This window comes from Schistocerca americana, chromosome 7 (assembly GCF_021461395.2).
Source record: "Schistocerca americana isolate TAMUIC-IGC-003095 chromosome 7, iqSchAmer2.1, whole genome shotgun sequence".
NCBI lineage: Eukaryota > Metazoa > Arthropoda > Insecta > Orthoptera > Acrididae > Schistocerca > Schistocerca americana.
This window is the reverse complement of record NC_060125.1, coordinates 38380296-38399086: the sequence shown is the minus strand read 5'-3', so window position 1 is coordinate 38399086 and position 18791 is coordinate 38380296.

Sequence of the window (18791 nt, the reverse complement as noted above, 5' to 3'; positions counted from 1 at the left end):
GACTGAACTGTGGTCCCGCACGCGAGAGATGGAAACTGGCTTTCCTCCTACGCCGCCCCTATGTTTCGATTGTGTCCCTGGTCCTCTTTCATCCCGACACCGCCTATTTCCCGATGACTCTGATGAATGAGGTCAATTGGGTACAATGAATAGCGATACAATACATGTTCCGCGACGGCGAGAAGGAAGTCCTCGATTTGGGGCAATACATGATCGACGAGTTCCTGGTCTTAACAAACAGAACGCAATACCGGAATTTTTTGCTTACTATTTGGCTCGTCATTTATGGACCCGCCGCCCAGCTGGTGTGTGACGGGTGTGAGAAGAAGTTGACTTGCAGACGTGATATTTCCACGATTCCTTTACGGTAACACAAACAGCCTCTGACTGTGTTCAGCGGCGCCGGCCACTCCGACGGTTGATGACTGGTGACGCCTATTTTAATGGCGACCGCCTCTTGCTTGCCACCCGCTTCGATAAGGCGATCCCAGCTGGCAAGACGGCCATTTTTAATTCACATTATCGTCGTAACTTTTGGCGTGTGGGTCCCTGGTTTTTTGTTGCTTATTATATTAAAAAAATGTGATGGTGCGCTTCGATGGTAGGACGGGGAAGGGGAAGACGTCGTGGCCAGGCGACGATATTCGACCCCTGCCTGCCTTGCCCCCTCCAGTCTGCCACTGACTGACGAAAAAGCAGAAAAAAAATCTTGGTAGGCTTGGGTAGCTCAGTTGGTAGAGAATTTTCCCGCGAAAGTCAAAGGCATGTAGAAGTCCTAATCGTGCCCTTTAGATCCTGTCAACAGGAATCAGAGTGGTGAAGGGAAGGCGTATGGTCCCCTTGTGAGTGAGTGCTCGCCCGACTGACGCCGAGAGAGACAACTGCTGGCTGCGTGCAGAGCGACTGACGGGCAATGAACGCCGTCCTCACTGGTTAGACACACGGGTGCAGTGCTCTATTACGCAATCAGCTCATCGACCGGAAACAAGCAGAGTGATGGTCGTGTATATCCCCGTCTATGGTCTCCGTGGATAAAGATTCCACCGTTATAGGAGCTTATTTTCAGTAGTTTCACTACTCTTGTAGAGAGCGTGGCACAGCGTCACCAGGGAACGTGCAAGTGCAACTTTCCACCATTTTCGGGCTTGGAAGGATGTTGTATCTGTGTCATGAGGGACATGGGATCACTTGAGAGAAAGTGAACTTCTTAGCCGAGATCGCTTGTAAACCGTTTTCGGAAGCACGGCTACCATCTTCAGATCTGTGAATCCATTGATAGAATGAGAAATTTATAAAGAGATAAAATTAATAATAACAGCAGATGCATTATAATAGCGAAACCGTGCTACAACATATGTCGATAACAGGTTGTTACACGTCTCCTATACCGGGTGTACAAATACTGTTCCTAAAACACTGCCAGGTACGCGAGCGACGAGATGGACGAGGGGCCGGCAAGTCGGTGTTAGAAACACAGCACGCAGGGTAATTCCCCAAACGCCGGCGTCCCGCGGCGCACACTCCTGTGTTCTTCGCCGCAGCCAGGGCAGTGCGGCGGCCTGTACCTGCCGCAACGTTACTGCCGCCGACACGTGTCGCCAGTGTATCCCTGTAATTACTACTTAACATTATTTTCATTACACCACGCCTCCTGTTATGTCTCAATAAAAGATTCATAAACACCTCTTTTATAATTGTTGTGAAATACTTATTAAAACAAAAGCAAAGGTTTATTCTTCGTACGCACACTTAACACAAGTTTGCCTCTGTAGAGGCTACCTTACAACTTGCTGCACTTACCACAAACTGATATACAATGAACTGCTGTTTGACAATGTTTTGTAATTTACAAAAAACCTACGGCCATAATTGTTAAGTTATAAATATATACAATCTCGTCAAGGACTACACGTTAACGTTGGTGGGGAGGTTTGTGCGAATCAGTGATCCAGTGAGCCCTGCTGGCGGGAGCTATGCTCCCGGTAGGGTCACCCGGCCCAGACAGGTCAGCTGGGGGCCCTGTCTTGGGAGTATGTGGGTGGCAACCACATGGACGCTTAGCTAAGTCTGACATTACTACCACTTACTTGTATCAGGCTTCTTCTGGTTTCTTTCCTATCGGCCTCCCTTGGCCAACTCTCACTCTTTCGATACGAACGGTATTAGGTTTCGAGACCTAAGGGTGTATTTCATGTCTCTTCTCTATTCTCCAACAATCGAATGTTGGCAAAGGACCCCGGAGTCTGCTCAGGCTGCCGATACCAGTCTGCAGAAACAAAACTGCAGCATATGTCCACTGAAATTTGGGAAATCAATCAGACCTCAAGGATTTCAATGCAGCTCTGCCAACAAACCCTACTCCTACATCCTAGAAGGCATGAGTCGCAAGACCCCTAGACAATGTATGACACACAGTGGATACGGGCTGCAAAGCCAATGGGTGAGGATGAAAGGCGAACTTATTTCCGGCGCCTTTAAATAATCGGATCACATCGGCTAAGGGAGATCACCCCGCAAGAAAATCCTGGTTCTTCTAGAATGGGGTTGAGCAGACGGCTGGTAACCAACTTTAGGAAAACACGGACTACTCCCAGTACCAAAACGAGCCTCGCAGACTGGACGGTCTCAGAGGTAAGTGACGAGGTTATGAGAAAGGACGAACGAAAATGGATAAATGGACACATCAAAGTAGCAACCTGGAATGTGAGGAATTTGGCTGAAGGAGGTAGAACTAGTATATATACTAAGCGACATGAATATCGAAGCTGTAGCACTCACTGAAACTAAAAAGAAATTACGAGAAAATAAAAATGTAGGGGATTACATTATGTTCTATATCTGGTCCTCTATAAACTCTTCTAGCCCTTACTTAGCCCAATAGCTTATCATTTACTAAAATGAAGTCAATTATTGATCTAAAACCTCTGCTGGCCTAAGTATACTTGTGTATATCCTTTTTCTTAAAAAACGAATTTGTGATTTTTAAATTGTTATAACTGCCAAAATCTCTTAGTAATTTTCCATTTTCATTACATATTGGTTCTCCAAACGGACCTATAACGCTTGTTACTGCTATATTTCCTATTCTGACATTGAAATCACCCATGACAATAATCTGATCAGTAGCACTGTATTTGTTCAGTGTATTCTGTAGTTCTTCATAGAAGCTTTCACACTCATCTTTTTTCCCGTCTTCATAAAAGAGCAAGCAAAGGTGTAGCACTACTCTGCATAAAAAATAGGAAAAAGACATTCGAGGTCGTACATACGTAGGTGAAAGAACGCTTACAGTGAGGCTTAAACTGTTTAGGGGTTACGCCACGTTTATAAATGTATATGCTCCTGTATCATTTGCATAGCAATTTGCGTTGCGGTTGACAGCCTAAACACTTACTACATATGTCAATAATAAAGTAACTAAGTTATAGTGGATAAAACAATTAATTCACGTGGTAACAACAGTGAGACGACGTGACCGCCCATATCTGAGAGACAATTGTATTCCAGGGATCTACTACCAAACCTACGGACACCCCACAATAACATGAGTGAATAGGCCAAAGTTAATGAATGAATAACACATTAAACAAATATGAAAAACGGAAAAAAAACTCCAGGTAGCGAACAAATTAAATTAAATAAGAGGCGTGACACCTCCACAAGATGTTTGTTTTCTGCGTTCTTCAAAAAATGGCTCCAAGCACTATAGGACCTAACATCGGAGGTCATCAGTCCCCCAGAATTTAGAACTACTTTAACCTAACTAATCTAAGGACATCAGACACATCCACGCCCGAGGCAGGATTCGAACGTGCGACCGTAGCAGCAGCGCGGTTCCGGATTGAAGCGCCTAGAACTACTGCTTTCTGTTAAGGATATCTTCTCATAAGACGTACTTAACTTTCGTTGCCAGGAATTCCTGTCACCGTTTGTTGGTTTTCCGCCTACTACCGGCCGTTACCAGCCTGTGTAGCGGGGACCCGGCTGCACTGAGGTACACAGGAGCGAGCACTATGGGACGCAACAAACATTTGACGAATTACTCTTTACATTGTGGTTCTAACATTGACTTCCGGATGCATCGTCCATCTAGGTCGCTCGCGTACCTGGCTACGCTTTAGGCACAGTACTTGTAGAGTTGGTATAGGAGACATGTGCACTGAAAAGCTAAAGAAACTGGTACACCTGCCTGATATCGTGCAGGGCCCCTGCGAGGACCCAGAAGTGCGGCAACGCGAAGTGACATGGACTGGTTAGGTTAGGCTCTGACCACTATGGGACTTAACAGCTGTGGTCATCAGTCCCCTAGAACTTAGAACTACTTAAACCTAACTAACCTAAGGACATCACACAACACCCAGCCATCACGAGGCAGAGAAAATCCCTGACCCCGCCGGGAATCGAACCCGGAACCCGGGCGCGGGAAGCGAGAACGCTACCGCACGACCACGAGCTGCGGACTGACATGGACTCGACTTATGTCTGAAGAAGTGCTGGAGGTAACTGACGAAATGGATCATCCAGTGCTGTCCACAAATTAGTAAGAATACGAGGGGGTGGAGACCTCTTCTGAACAGTACGTTGCAAGGCATCCCAGATGTGCTCAGTAATGTTCATGCCTGGGAAGTTTGGTGGCCAGCGTAAGTATTTAAACTCAGAAGAGTATTCCTGGAGCCACTCTGTAACAATTCTGGACGTGTGGGGTGTCCTGCTGGAATTGCCAAACTCCGTCGGAATGCAGAATGGACATGAATGCAAGCAGATGATCAGACAGGATGCTTACAATGCTCCACCAGCTTGAACAGTCCCCTGCTGAAATGCAGGGTCCATGGATTCATGATGTTGTCTCCATACCCGTGTATGTCCACCTGCTCGATACGATTTGAAACGAGACTCATCCGATTGGGCAACATGTTTCCAGTCATCAACAGCCTAATGTCGGTGTTGACGGGCCCAGGCGCTGCGTAAAGCTTTGTGTCGTGCACTCATTAAGAGTATACGAATGGGCTTTCCGCTCCGAAAATCCATATCGATGATGTTTTGTTAAATGGTTCGCACACTGACACTTGAAATAAGCAATGATTTGTCACGTTGAACGATTGTCTTCGGTTGTCGTTGATCCCGTTCTTTCAGGATCTTTTTCCGGCCGCAGCGATGCCGGAGATTTGATGTTTTACCGGATTCCTGATATTCACGTCACACGCGTGAAATGGTCGTAAGGGAAAATCCTCAATTCGTCGCTACCTCGGAGATGCTGTGTCCCATCGCCCGTGCACCGACTGCAATACTACGTTCAAACTCACTTAAATCATAATAACCTGCCATTGTAACAGCAGTAACCGATCTAACCTTTGTTGTCTTCTATAGGCGTTGATGAGCGCAGCGCCGTATTCTGTCCGTTTACATATCTCTGTATTTGAATACGCATACTTATACCGGTTTCTTTGATGCGCTTAAATCGATGCGTTGTTCTTTAAATTCGGTATCTTGCAAAATGTAAACAAAAACATTAAATCAAAAGAGCGATCTACTTTGAATGTAATTTTTGCAACCTACGTGCATATCATGATTTAAAGTATCCATTGCCTTGTTAATTCACAACAACGTATTTGATTTAATTAGTACTAGCACAGATAGAGACCGGAACTGGAATGTTAATTATCTGACTATTCCAAAACATCAGCTTACATTAGGATCTCTGGATAGGTTATAACTAGCAGAACCAACAGTTCTCGAGAGATCAAATGGAGTCCAGTTGGATTCAATTCAGTATTGGATACACACTTTCGCAGTTGATATGTGCTAGTTACTTGATGCGAATTTGTCAATATAATGGAGTCTCTGGAAGGTTGATGTTTGGTGTATGTGAAGAAAAACATACATAAGATGGCGGAATGGTGTGTGATAATACGTTCGATGTGATTGAAGAGGGATAAATTTTCATATTCTGAAATTAAAATTATGTTATTTCGTTCTTTATAAAAAACGTGTGGACGTCAGATCAACCATGGGACAGCTTGGAGCCGACTAAAACTCGGGTATATGCTGATAACATATGTAGAGAGCATAAAATGTAGTTTTAAATAACGATTCGCCAAATATACAAAGGTAGGAACCCGTTTCACTTGATAATGCAATGCCTCATACTTCACTTTACAGAGGAAACACCTTGACCTTGAGTGACGTGTCCGGTTCCCTATTTGTCAACCATCCAGCGCGTCTGGGATGAGATGGGAAGACTCCTACTTTCACACCAGCCTCCAGCTAACAGTCTCCACGAAACCACACAGCACACGTTTCAGGCTTGGAAAGGAGTTCGTCAAGATGACACTGGAGGCTCTTTTCTTGGTTCAAATGGCTCTGAGCACTATGGGACTCAACTGCTGAGGTCATTAGTCCCCTATAACTTAGAACTAGTTAAACCTAACTAACCTAAGGACACCACAAACATCCATGCCCGAGGCAGGATTCGAACCTGCGACGGAAGCGGTCTTGCGGTTCCAGACTGCAGCGCCTTTAACCGCACGGCCGGCTCTTTTCTTCCATTCCACAACGAATACAAGAGCATACTTCCACGCATCTGGATAACGCTTCATATTGATTTTGATGATGTATATTAGTTTTCGATGGAGTGATGGTCCACTCGTTCAATATTCGCAGTGTAATGAAAACCTTAACTAACAAGGGCACCTTACATTATGGGAGATTCAGTTCGGGATCAGACTTCGCAGTTGAGTAGTATACCTCAAGGGTTATAAAGCGTACTACGTAGAAGATACCGAGAAAAAGGGGTGTGAAGCGTTGCGCGCAGCACGTACAGTGACCAATTTGTACACTACAGCAGCTCCAGCAGCAGCTCCTGTGCCGGTCTCGCTTGCCACGTGGGCGATACAGACTCGATCGTACCTTCAGGTCACTTACAATTTTTAAAACAGTTAAATAAACATAATAATAAAAACGTCTAAATAAAGTCAATGAACTAAAATACCATCAATTACATCATTAAAATTTTATTTATTTGTGAAATGACTGTTGTAGCCAATAAATATAAAATGCGAATTAAAAAAAAAAAAATAGGGCATCGTCAACTGTCATCGCCAGTTTTTAATGAAGTGATCCGGTACGCTCGGTGTGCTTCCATGCTTTCTGACGAAGGGACGTTCTCATGAATATTAACTCAGTATGTTTCCCAACACATCTTTCAAGCAAGGTCGTTCGTGTAAGCAATCGTCCTTCATAAATTGCACAAGATGTCAAAACATCTTTTTGTTTTAATGTTTATGTTAATTATCATTCTGGTGCTTGTATGTAAGATACGAAACTGAAAAAGACAATATTGTAAAAGTTATATAAATAAAATCCTACATAAAATTTTGCTACAACGTTTATTAGAGCCAAAATGTGCGTTCATTAAAAATGAATTTTAAATTATTCAAATTCTTAAACAGAAAATATTAATTGTAATCGAAATTTTACATTAATGAGGTGTAATAGTCATTACAGTAATAGAATAAAATTCTTGATGATGTAACTCGTAGTAATTTAGGTTATTAACTTTATTTTAAAAGTCATTATAATTTTTACACAAATAAAAAAGAAAAAATTCCCGGTAGGTAGGATTGGACCTAGATCGCTAGCACGGCAAGCGAGTCCGCTACAGGCGCAGCCAAGTTCGCTGTGCTTCCGTAGTTCACAAATTGGCCAGTATATAAGCTACGCGTAAAACTTTAGAGTACCTTCCCTCGGTATCTTCTACCTTTTGCGCTTTACAACTTTTACGGGTGCACACCCTTAAGGCATACTACTAATATGCGAAGTCTCATCCAGAAATGAGTTATTGAAACCGTAAGGTCCCCTTGTAAGTTCGATAAATATCAGACTGGTGCATCATGGTGTAACATTACCCATTTCCATCAGTGGCCGTCATTCTGCCCACTCAGGTGCCAAAATCGCATCCCGTTGGCGTGCAAGAAGTTTGGCGCACCATTACTGTCGATTAACATTGTGAACTGTTACGTTCTGAAAGATTTAATACTTCAACAACCCTATTGACGCTAAACACGGTACTATGAAAACGTCAAGAAAAAAGGATTGATTGTTTTCATAGTGAAGGAGAAACTGTTCCAGCACAGATACTGAAAAATCACTGAAAGCTGGTATATTAATCCTGGCAGTCCTATCCGGAATCCACTAACTGTAGTAATACTTTTACCTTACTGTATTCCTCTTTTCTCACACTCTACACGTAATACTCTAAACTGGCCGACTGCAGAACGTGTCATACTGCTAGAGGCATTATTTTTGACAATCTATATCAGAAATTTCATTTTTCCTCAGTTCGATTCAGTAACTCATAATTTACTCGATCCACCCTACTAATCTTCGAATTCCTGCCGTAGCACCACATCTGAAAACCTTCTATTCTCTTCTGGTCTGAAATATTTATCGTCCACCTTTCATTCCAGTAAAAGGCTACACTCCTCACAAATACCTTCACAAAAGATTTACCAGCGCTAAATTTTATATTATACGTCAACAAATTCCTCTTTCTGAATAACGGTTTTCTTGCGATTGCCAGTCTGCATTTTATATCTCCTCTACTCCGGCCATCGCCAGTTTTTTTGTTGGCCAAATAGACCAACTCATCTACAACTTCTAATATTTCATTTTCGAGTATAATTCCCACAGCATCGCCGTTTTTAATTCAACTACATTCTTTTACCATATTTTACTTTCACTGATGTTCATTTCATCATTTCAGTTCAAGACACTACGTATTCCGTTCAACTACTCTTAGATGTTTCATGCCACATTTGATGTATCTTAAAGTTTTAATTTACCTGAACTTAACTAAATTTATTTTTGGTGTCCTTTACTGCTTGTTAAATGTAGATATTGAATAACATCATTGATAGTCTAGAAACCTGTCTCACTCTGTTCTCAACTGCTGCTTCCTTTTCGAGTCCTTTAACTCTTATAACCCCAGTGAGGTTTCTATAGTAGCTATAAATAAGGTTTCACTGTGCGTAATTTGTACCGGTTTCCCTCTAATACTTCAAGTACCGTATTCTAATCAACACTGCAATCTCATTCTGGGAACACTGCAACAAATTTTCTGTGCATCCACAGGAGCTATAAACGTCACGCCTTTTTTTCAGTCTTTCTTCTAAGACAAGTCGTATGCCTAGTACCGCCTCTTGTGTTCCTGCATTTCTCTGTAATCGAAAGTGGTGTTCCCCGAGATCTGTTTCTACCAGTCGTCAGTGAATGCTGTGGCACCATTTTGTAAGCATGAGTTACTCGGTGGGAGTTCGGTAATACTCAGACACGTCAACGCCATTGATAGTTGTAGCTTAATTTGATATATACGCGACTTATTGCTTGGTGTAGATGTGGCTTACTGGCTGCAAAATTCATAAAGCACGAGCATTTGTAAACTGAGTTGGAATGGGCTGAGAGGAAACGTTACATAGGGAGAAGGGCGGGGGTGTGCGGGTGAAGAATAGGTAACACGGCCATGTCAAGTAGTTAGCTGGTAGGGTAATATAGGATGAGTCACTTACACTGAGCTGACAGAAGTCAGAGTATAAGGGTATACACATGTACAGGTGGCCGTAGTATGGTGTGTACAAGTTTTTAAAGGGCAGTGTATTGGTTGAGCCGTCATTTGTACATAAGTGATTCACATGAGAAGATTTCCGACGTGATTTTGGCCGCTCGACGGGAATTAAGACTTTGAACGCGGAATGTTAGTTGGAGGTAGACGCATGGGATATCCATTTCCGGAATCGTTAGGGAACTAAATATTTGGCAACACACAGTGGCAATGAGTGCACCAGGAGTACCTAATACCAGGCATTACCTCTCAACACGGCCTTTAGTTAACGACCGAGAGCAGCGGCGTTTGCGTAGAGTTGTCGGTGCTAATGAAGAAGCAACACTTGGTGAAATAACTTGGATTACACGATAAATCAGTGATATATAAAGCCCTCAAATTCAGGTAAATACCTAGGAATTACAATTGCGAGCCACTGTAACTGAAAGAAGACACAGAAAATGTTGTGGGAAGGCGAATCGAAGACGGCGATTTATTGGCGGAACAGATGTACTACGAAGACTGCCTACACTTGGCTTGCCCGTTCACTTTTGGAGTACTGCTGCGCGATGTGGGATCTTTACCAGATAGGAATAAGGGATTACGTCGAGAAAGTCCAAAGAAGAGCAGCACGTTTTGTGTTATCGTAAAATAGGAGAGAGAGAGTCACTGAATACTGACATGACATGATTTGGGGTGGAGATCAGTAAAACAAAGGCGTTTCTCCTTGAGGCGGAATCTTCTCACGAAATTTCAGTCATCAACTTTGTCCTCCGAATTCGAAAATGTTTTGTTGACACCGACCTACATAGCGAGAAACCATTATCATAATAAACTAAGGAAAATCAGAGCTCGATCGGAAAGATATAGGTGTTGGTTTTTCCCACGAGCTGTTAGAGAGTGGAATAATAGGGCGTTATTGTGAAGGTAGTTTGATGAACCCTCTGCCAGGTACTGAAGTGTGAATTGCTGAGTGTCGATGTAGTAGAAGTAGATATAGATCAGGGCTTAACAACTGGCCGGTTTTGAGCGCGAGTACTCGCGTCTGCTCACGCACGTGCTCGCGAGCAGGTGCAAGGTCGCGGAGTAGGGAGGGAAGGGAGGGAGGGGAAATGCGCGCGCACGTTTGAATAGGAGCGCAGCGTGCCTATTGAATTCGCGCCGACTGTGTAACGTTTAAAGTACTACGATCAGCTCTAACAGTCACTTCGCTGGTTAAGAATCATGTCGCCGTTGTGTAACCACAATCATGCTTTCGCAGTTCAACCTCCATTGGGAGGAATTGTATCTGTTTACAGAAAAAGATGGTATTGCAAAATGTTTAGTATGTCACAAAACGCTGAATTCTCTTAGGAAATTTAATTTGCACCGACATTTTATGTCGTACCACGCGAAAGACTACGGAAGTGGAAAATGTGATGGACCAGTTCGTGCACAGCAAGTTATTAAACTTAAAAGGAAGCTATCCGAAGAAGATCTGGACGACGAAGAAAAATCAACTGAGGCAGCTCTCAGAGTGAGTTACAAAATTGCTTTCCTTTTAGCAAAATCCCTGCGCCTCTTCACTGATGGCGATTTAATAAGAGAATGTTTGGTAGGAGCCGGCCGAAGTGGCCGTGCGGTTACAGGCGCTGCAGTCTGGAACCGCAAGACCGCTACGGTCGCAGGTTCGAATCCTGCCTCGGGCATGGATGTTTGTGATGTCCTTAGGTTAGTTAGGTTTAACTAGTTCTAGGGGACTTATGACCTCAGCAGTTGAGTCCCATAGTGCTCAGAGCCATTTGAGCCATTTTTGTTTGGTAGTTGCAGCGGAACATTTGTGTTCATCTCAAGTTGAACAGTTTCGGATTGTGCCAATATCTAACATGACCATTATGCGTTGCATACAGGACATGGCAGACGACGTCCAGAGCCAGCTTGCAAATATCTGTAAAGATTTTGTGGCGTATTCTCTAGCTCTGGACGAAAGTGTTGATATCACTGGAACAGACCAGCTTGCCATATTTATTAGAGGTGTTAGAGATCTTCAGGTGAGGGAGTAGCTCCTCGATGTAGTAGCCATGAAGAACACTACAACCGGAGGTGATATTTTAAGTAGTGTTGAAGAAAGTGTTTAAAATATAGGATTGTCGTGGAATTCTTTAGTTTCAGTGTCTGCAGAGGGTGCACCAGCGATGACAGGGAAAAAATCAGGTTTCGTTGCGCTGTTGAAGGAGAAAATGCAAAAACTGACCGTGCCGAATGAAATAAGGGGCGTTCACTGTGTGATCCACCAGGAAAACTTACGTGCAAAGAGTATCACTAAAAAATGTGATGAGTGTTGTTGTTCGTACAACCAATTACTTAAGGAAGCATGGGCTAGAACCCAGGCAATTTAAAAGCTTTCTTGAGGATGTAGAAAGCCAGTATGGTAGCCTGTCTTATTACAGCGAGGTCTGCTGGCTTAGTCGTGGCGAATTATTAAATCGATTTTTTTGCCTATTAGGTGAGATAAATATGTTCATGGAAATAAATAACATGTGTGTTCCTGAATTGAAAGAGCCTTCATGGAAATGTGATCTCGCGTTCTTAGCAGATTTAACTAGCCATCTGAATGCTTTGAACATTTCACTACAAGGTAAAGATCTGCTAATTACTCATTTCATAGATCGAATACGAGCTTTTAAAATGAAATTGACACTTTGGGTGAGTCAGCTGGAAACAAGAAATCTAGCTCATTTCCCTAAATTATCATCCATGCAAGATGTTCACAAAGACTGTGAACATTATTCGCATAGTTTAGTTGTCCTTAAGGAAGAATTTGATCAACGCTTTCAAGATCTGAAAGCACTAGACAGTGATTTTGATCTGTTCTCCTCTCCATATTCAGCGAATATTGAAGAAATTCGTCCTGAGCTGCAACTAGAAATTATTGACCTGCAGTGTGACAGAAAATACAGAGATAAATTTCAGAACAAGAAAAACGTTTTGGAATTCTAAAGACACTTCCCTCAGGACAGATTTCGTCGTTTGCACAAACTGGCGGCTACAATAATATCAATGTTCGGTTCCACGTATGTTTGTGAACGACTGTTCTCTGCAATGAAATGTAACAAGACGCGCCTGAGAAACGCATTGTCTGATCAAAATTTAAACTGCACGCTGCGCCTACAATGCACGAGAACAATTACTCCAAACATAGACGCAATTGTAAAGGGCAAAAAGTACAAGATATTCGAGAATCCCACACTTCAGTGACACCTTTTATTGTGTAACAGTTCATAAATTAATACGAATGTAGAGGCATACACTAAGCTAATAAAATTATGTGGCACCTGTAGATTCTCCTTTATTTGTTTCATTTTTCGCAGTAATAATTCGTGAGTGATATGCCTGCAGGTGGCCGCGGATTTACATTGACTGGCGGCAGCTATTATGTGCCCCACGTGACTCTCCTCACTCTCCGCTCTGGTCCGGTAGTCGGGGTAGCGTGCTCGCGCTGCTCTGTGCTCGCGCCTTGCTGCTCACAGCTTGCTCCGCGAGCACGTATGTTGTGAAGCCCTGATATACACTCCTGGAAATGGAAAAAAGAACACATTGACACCGGTGTGTCAGACCCACCATACTTGCTCCGGACACTGCGAGAGGGCTGTACAAGCAATGATCACACGCACGGCACAGCGGACACACCAGGAACCGCGGTGTTGGCCGTCGAATGGCGCTAGCTGCGCAGCATTTGTGCACCGCCGCCGTCAGTGTCAGCCAGTTTGCCGTGGCATACGGAGCTCCATCGCAGTCTTTAACACTGGTAGCATGCCGCGACAGCGTAGACGTGAACCGTATGTGCAGTTGACGGACTTTGAGCGAGGGCGTATAGTGGGCATGCGGGAGGCCGGGTGGACGTACCGCCGAATTGCTCAACACGTGGGGCGTGAGGTCTCCACAGTACATCGATGTTGTCGCCAGTGGTCGGCGGAAGGTGCACGTGCCCGTCGACCTGGGACCGGACCGCAGCGACGCACGGATGCACGCCAAGACCGTAGGATCCTACGCAGTGCCGTAGGGGACCGCACCGCCACTTCCCAGCAAATTAGGGACACTGTTGCTCCTGGGGTATCGGCGAGGACCATTGGCAACCGTCTCCATGAAGCTGGGCTACGGTCCCGCACGCCGTTAGGCCGTCTTCCGCTCACGCCCCAACATCGTGCAGCCCGCCTCCAGTGGTGTCGCGACAGGCGTGAATGGAGGGACGAATGGAGACGCGTCGTCTTCAGCGATGAGAGTCGCTTCTGCCTTGGTGCCAATGATGGTCGTATGCGTGTTTGGCGCCGTGCAGGTGAGCGCCACAATCAGGACTGCATACGACCGAGGCACACAGGGCCAACACCCGGCATCATGTTGTGGGGAGCGATCTCCTACACTGGCCGTACACCACTGGGGATCGTCGAGGGGACACTGAATAGTGCACGGTACATCCAAACCGTCATCGAACCCATCGTTCTACCATTCCTAGACCGGCAAGGGAACTTGCTGTTCCAACAGGACAATGCACGTCCGCATGTATCCCGTGCCACCCAACGTGCTCTAGAAGGTGTAAGTCAACTACCCTGGCCAGCAAGATCTCCGAATCCGTCCCCCATTGAGCATGTTTGGGACTGGATGAAGGGTCGTCTCACGCGGTCTGCACGTCCAGCACGAACGCTGGTCCAACTGAGGCGCCAGGTGGAAATGGCATGGCAAGCCGTTCCACAGGACTACATCCAGCATCTCTACGATCGTCTCCATGGGAGAATAGCAGCCTGCATTGCTGCGAAAGGTGGATATACAGTGTACTAGTGCCGACATTGTGCATGCTCTGTTGCCTGTGTCTATGTGCCTGTGGTTCTGTCAGTGTGATCATGTGATGTATCTGACCCCAGGAATGTGTCAATAAAGTTTCCCCTTCCTGGGACAATGAATTCACGGTGTTCTTATTTCAATTTCCAGGAGTGTAGATGATTCAGTCTGGAACCGCGTGACCGCTACGGTCGCAGGTTCGAATCCTGCCTCGGGCATGGATGTGTGTGATGTCCTTAGGCTAGTTAGGTTTAAGTAGTTGTAAGTTCTAGGGGACTGATGACCACAGATGTTAAGTCCCATAGTGCTCAGAGCCATTTGAACCATTTAGATATAGATGAAATCAATGTGGGACTCACGGCGAATGTGTCCGTCAGGACAGTGCAGCGAGATACGGTGTTGATGGACTACGGCGGCAGACGACCGAGGCGCGCACTGCCTTCCCTAACAGCGCGACGTAGCCTGCAGCGTCTCTACCGGGCACTCGACCACATCGGTTGTCGGTTGGCTCCTAGACGACTGAAAAACCGTGCCCTGGTAAGGTGAGACCAAGGTTCAGTTGGTCAGAGCTGGCGGTAGGTTTTGAATGTGGCGCAGACTCCACGCAGCCACGGACTCAAGCTCTCAACGAGGCAGTGGTAGCTGCACAACACTGTGTTCCGTGTTTGCATGGAATGGACTGGTTTCACTGGATGCTCATGTGCTTAGAGGCAATATGCAGCCATTCTTGAACGTCATGTTCACAGACAACTATAGAATTTTTATTAATGACAGTGTGCCATGCCACCTAGCCACAGTAGTTCGCAAATGGTTTGAAGAACATCCAGGACAGTACGAGCAAATTGTTTGTCCACCCAATAGCCCTACATAATTCCCACCGAACGTTTATGGGACATAATCGAGAGGTCGATTCGTCTATAAAGACCTGCACAGGCAACACATCCGCAATTGTGGACGGCTACAGAGGCGGTATGGCTCAATATTCGTACAGCGGCCTCCTGACGGCTTGCTGGACGCGTGCCACGACCGGTTGCTGCACTGTGTCGGGAGAGAGGAGGTCCGACACGATATTGGGACGTATCCCTTGACTCTTGTCACCTCATTGTATTTGCAAGGAAGCTAGATGGAAATTGCCAATATGGCCATCAGTTCTACACTTTAACTACCTTAATTAATTTAACTGGCACTATTGCCCTATCCTCCCTTCCAATTGGCACTTGTAAAAACACTACATTAGATAGTGCGGTCCGCTAGCACTGTACTACTACTTAGCATACATCATAGCACCGTCCCTCAAAAGCTTTTTACATGTTCTTGCAGCTTCTGTTCGCCGTATAACATCACTAAATGTATTCGCCTACGCTGAGAATTCTGATAAAAATGATAATAAAGTAAACAGTACGCTATTCGGTTCAGAATTACACGATCCTGATCAGCTTTCGTACACCCCTGGAATCCATTATTTACACTACTGGCCATTAAAATTGCTACACCACGAAGATGACGTGCTACAGACGCGAAATTTAACCGACAGGAAGAAGATGCTGTGATAGGCAAATGATTACCTTTTCACAGCATTCACACAAGGTTGGCGCCGGTGGCGACTCCTATAACGTGCTGACATGAGGAAAGTTTCCAACCGATTTCGCTTACACAAACAACAGTTGACCGGCGTCGTCTGGTGAAACGTTGTTGTAATGCCTCGGGTAAGGAGGAGAAATGCGTACCACCAAGTTTCCGACTTTGATAAAGGTCGGATTGCAGCCTATCGCGATGGCAGTTTATCGTATCGCGACATTTCTCCTCTCGTTGGTCGAGATCCAATGACTGTTAGCATAATATGGAATCTGTAGGTTCAGGAGGGTAATACGGAACGCCGTGCTGGATCCCAACGGCCTCGTATCACTAGCAGTCGAGATGACAGGCATCTTATCCGCATGGCTGTAACGGATCGTGCAGCCACGACTCGATCCCTGAATCAAGAGACGGGGCCGTTTGCAAGACAACAAGCATCTGCACGAACAGTTCGACGACGTTTGCAGCAGCGTGGCTATCAGCTCGGAGACCATGGCTGCGGTTACCCTTGACGCTGCATCACAGACAGGTGCGCCTGCGATGGTGTACTCAACGACGAACCTGGGTGCACGAATGGCAAAACGTCATTTTTTCGGATGAATCCGGGTTCTGCTTACAGCATCATGATCGTCGCATCCGTGTGTGGCGACATCGCGGTGAACGCACATTGGAAGCGCGTATTCGTCATCGCCATACTGGCGTATCACCCGGCGTGATCGTATGGGGTGCCATTGGTTACAAGTGTCGGTCACCTCTTGTTCGCATTGACGGCACTTTGAACAGTGGACTTTACATTTCAGATGTGTTACGACCCGTGGCTCTACCTTTCATTCGATCCCATTTCTGCAGGATATTGCACGACCGCATGTTGCAGGCCCTGTACGAGCCTTTCTGGATACAGAAAATGTTCGACTGCTGCCCTGGCCAGCACATGCTCCAGATCTCTCACCAATTGAAAACGTCTGGTCAATGGTGGCTGAGCAACTGGTTCGTCACGATACGCCAGTCACTACTCTTGATGAACTGTGGTATCGTGTTGAAGCTGCATGGGCAGCTGTACCTGTACACGCCATCCAAGCTCTGTCTGACTCAATGCCCAGGCGTATCAAGGCCGTTAATACGGGCAGAGGTGGTTGCTCTGGGTACTGATTTCTCAGGATCTATACGCCCAAATTGCGTGAAAATGTAATCACATGTCAGTTCTAGTATAATATATTTGTCCAATGAATATCCGTTTATCATCTGCATTTCTTCTTGGTGTAGCAATTTTAATGGCCAGTTGTGTATTAATTCACACTGCGACAAGAACTAACAGACCTTTGGCCTTCGCTACCCAGTGGTACAAATAAGAATTAATTTCGCTACATATTATGCAGTGTGTCTGACCAGTTTGGGATATCGTATAAATAACGTGACTTACGTTCTCTGCATGGCCTTTCAGTGGCGTGGGGTGGCTGCGTACTCACTAGGTAAATCAATCATGCTCCCAACTCGCGGAGATAGTTGTGTGGGTCGCGGTGGCGTCCATCTGCTCGATATACTACAGCGGATGATGCTGTAGTATATCGAGAGGTTGTAACAATGGAAAATTGTACTGAAATGCAGGAGGATCTGCAGCGAATTGACGCATGGTGCAGGGAATGGCAATTGAATCTCAATGTAGACAAGTGCAATGTGCTGTGAATACATAGAAAGGAAGATCCTTTATCATTTAGCTACAATATATCAGATCATAAAAGAAGGCTGTATACATGGAAGAAGCCTGGAGATACTGACAGGTTTCAGATAGATTATATAATGGTAAGACAGAGATTTAGGAAACAGGTTCTAAATTGCAAGACATTTCCAGAGGCAGATGTGGACTCTAACCACAATCTATTGGTTATGACCTGTAGATTAAAACTGAAGAAACTGCAAAAAGGTGGGAATTTAAGGAGATGGGACCTGGATAAACTGAAAGAACCAGAGGTTGTAGAGAGTTTCAGGGAGAGCATAAGGGAACAATTGACAGGAATGGGGGAAAGAAATACAGTAGAAGAGGAATGGGTAGCTTTGCGGGATGAAGTAGTGAAGGCAGCAGAGGATCAAGTAGGTAAAAAGACGAGGGCTAATAGAAATCCTTGGGTAACAGAAGAAATATTGAATTTATACAAACGTCTCAAAAATGAGATCGACAGGAAGTGCAAAATGGCTAAGCAGGGATGGCTAGAAGACAAATGTAATGATGTAGAGGTTTATCTCACGAGGGGTAAGATAGATACTGCCTACAGGAAAATTAAAGAGACCTTTGGAGATAAGAGAACCACTTGCATGAACATCAAGAGCTCAGATGGAAACCCAGTTCTAAGCAAAGAAGGGAAAGCAGAAAGGTGGAAGGAGTATATAGAGGGTCGATACAAGGGCGATGTACTTGAGGACAATATTATGGAAATGGAAGAGGATGTAGATGAAGATGAAATGGGAGATACGATATTGCGTGAAGAGTTTGAGAGAGCACTGAAAGACCTGAGTCGAAAGAAGGCCCCCGGAGTAGACAACATTTCATTAGAACTACTGACGGCCTTGGGAGAGCCAGTCCTGACAAAACTCTACCATCTGGTGAGCAAGATGTATGAGACAGGTGAAGTACCCTCAGACTTCAAGAAGAATATAATAATTCCAATCCCAAAGAAAGAAGGTGTTGACATATGTGAAAATTACCGGACTATCAGTTTAATAAGTCACAGCTGCAAAATACTAACGCGAATTCTTTACAGACGAATGGAAAAACTAGTAGAAGCCGACCTCGGGAAAGATCAGTTTGGAT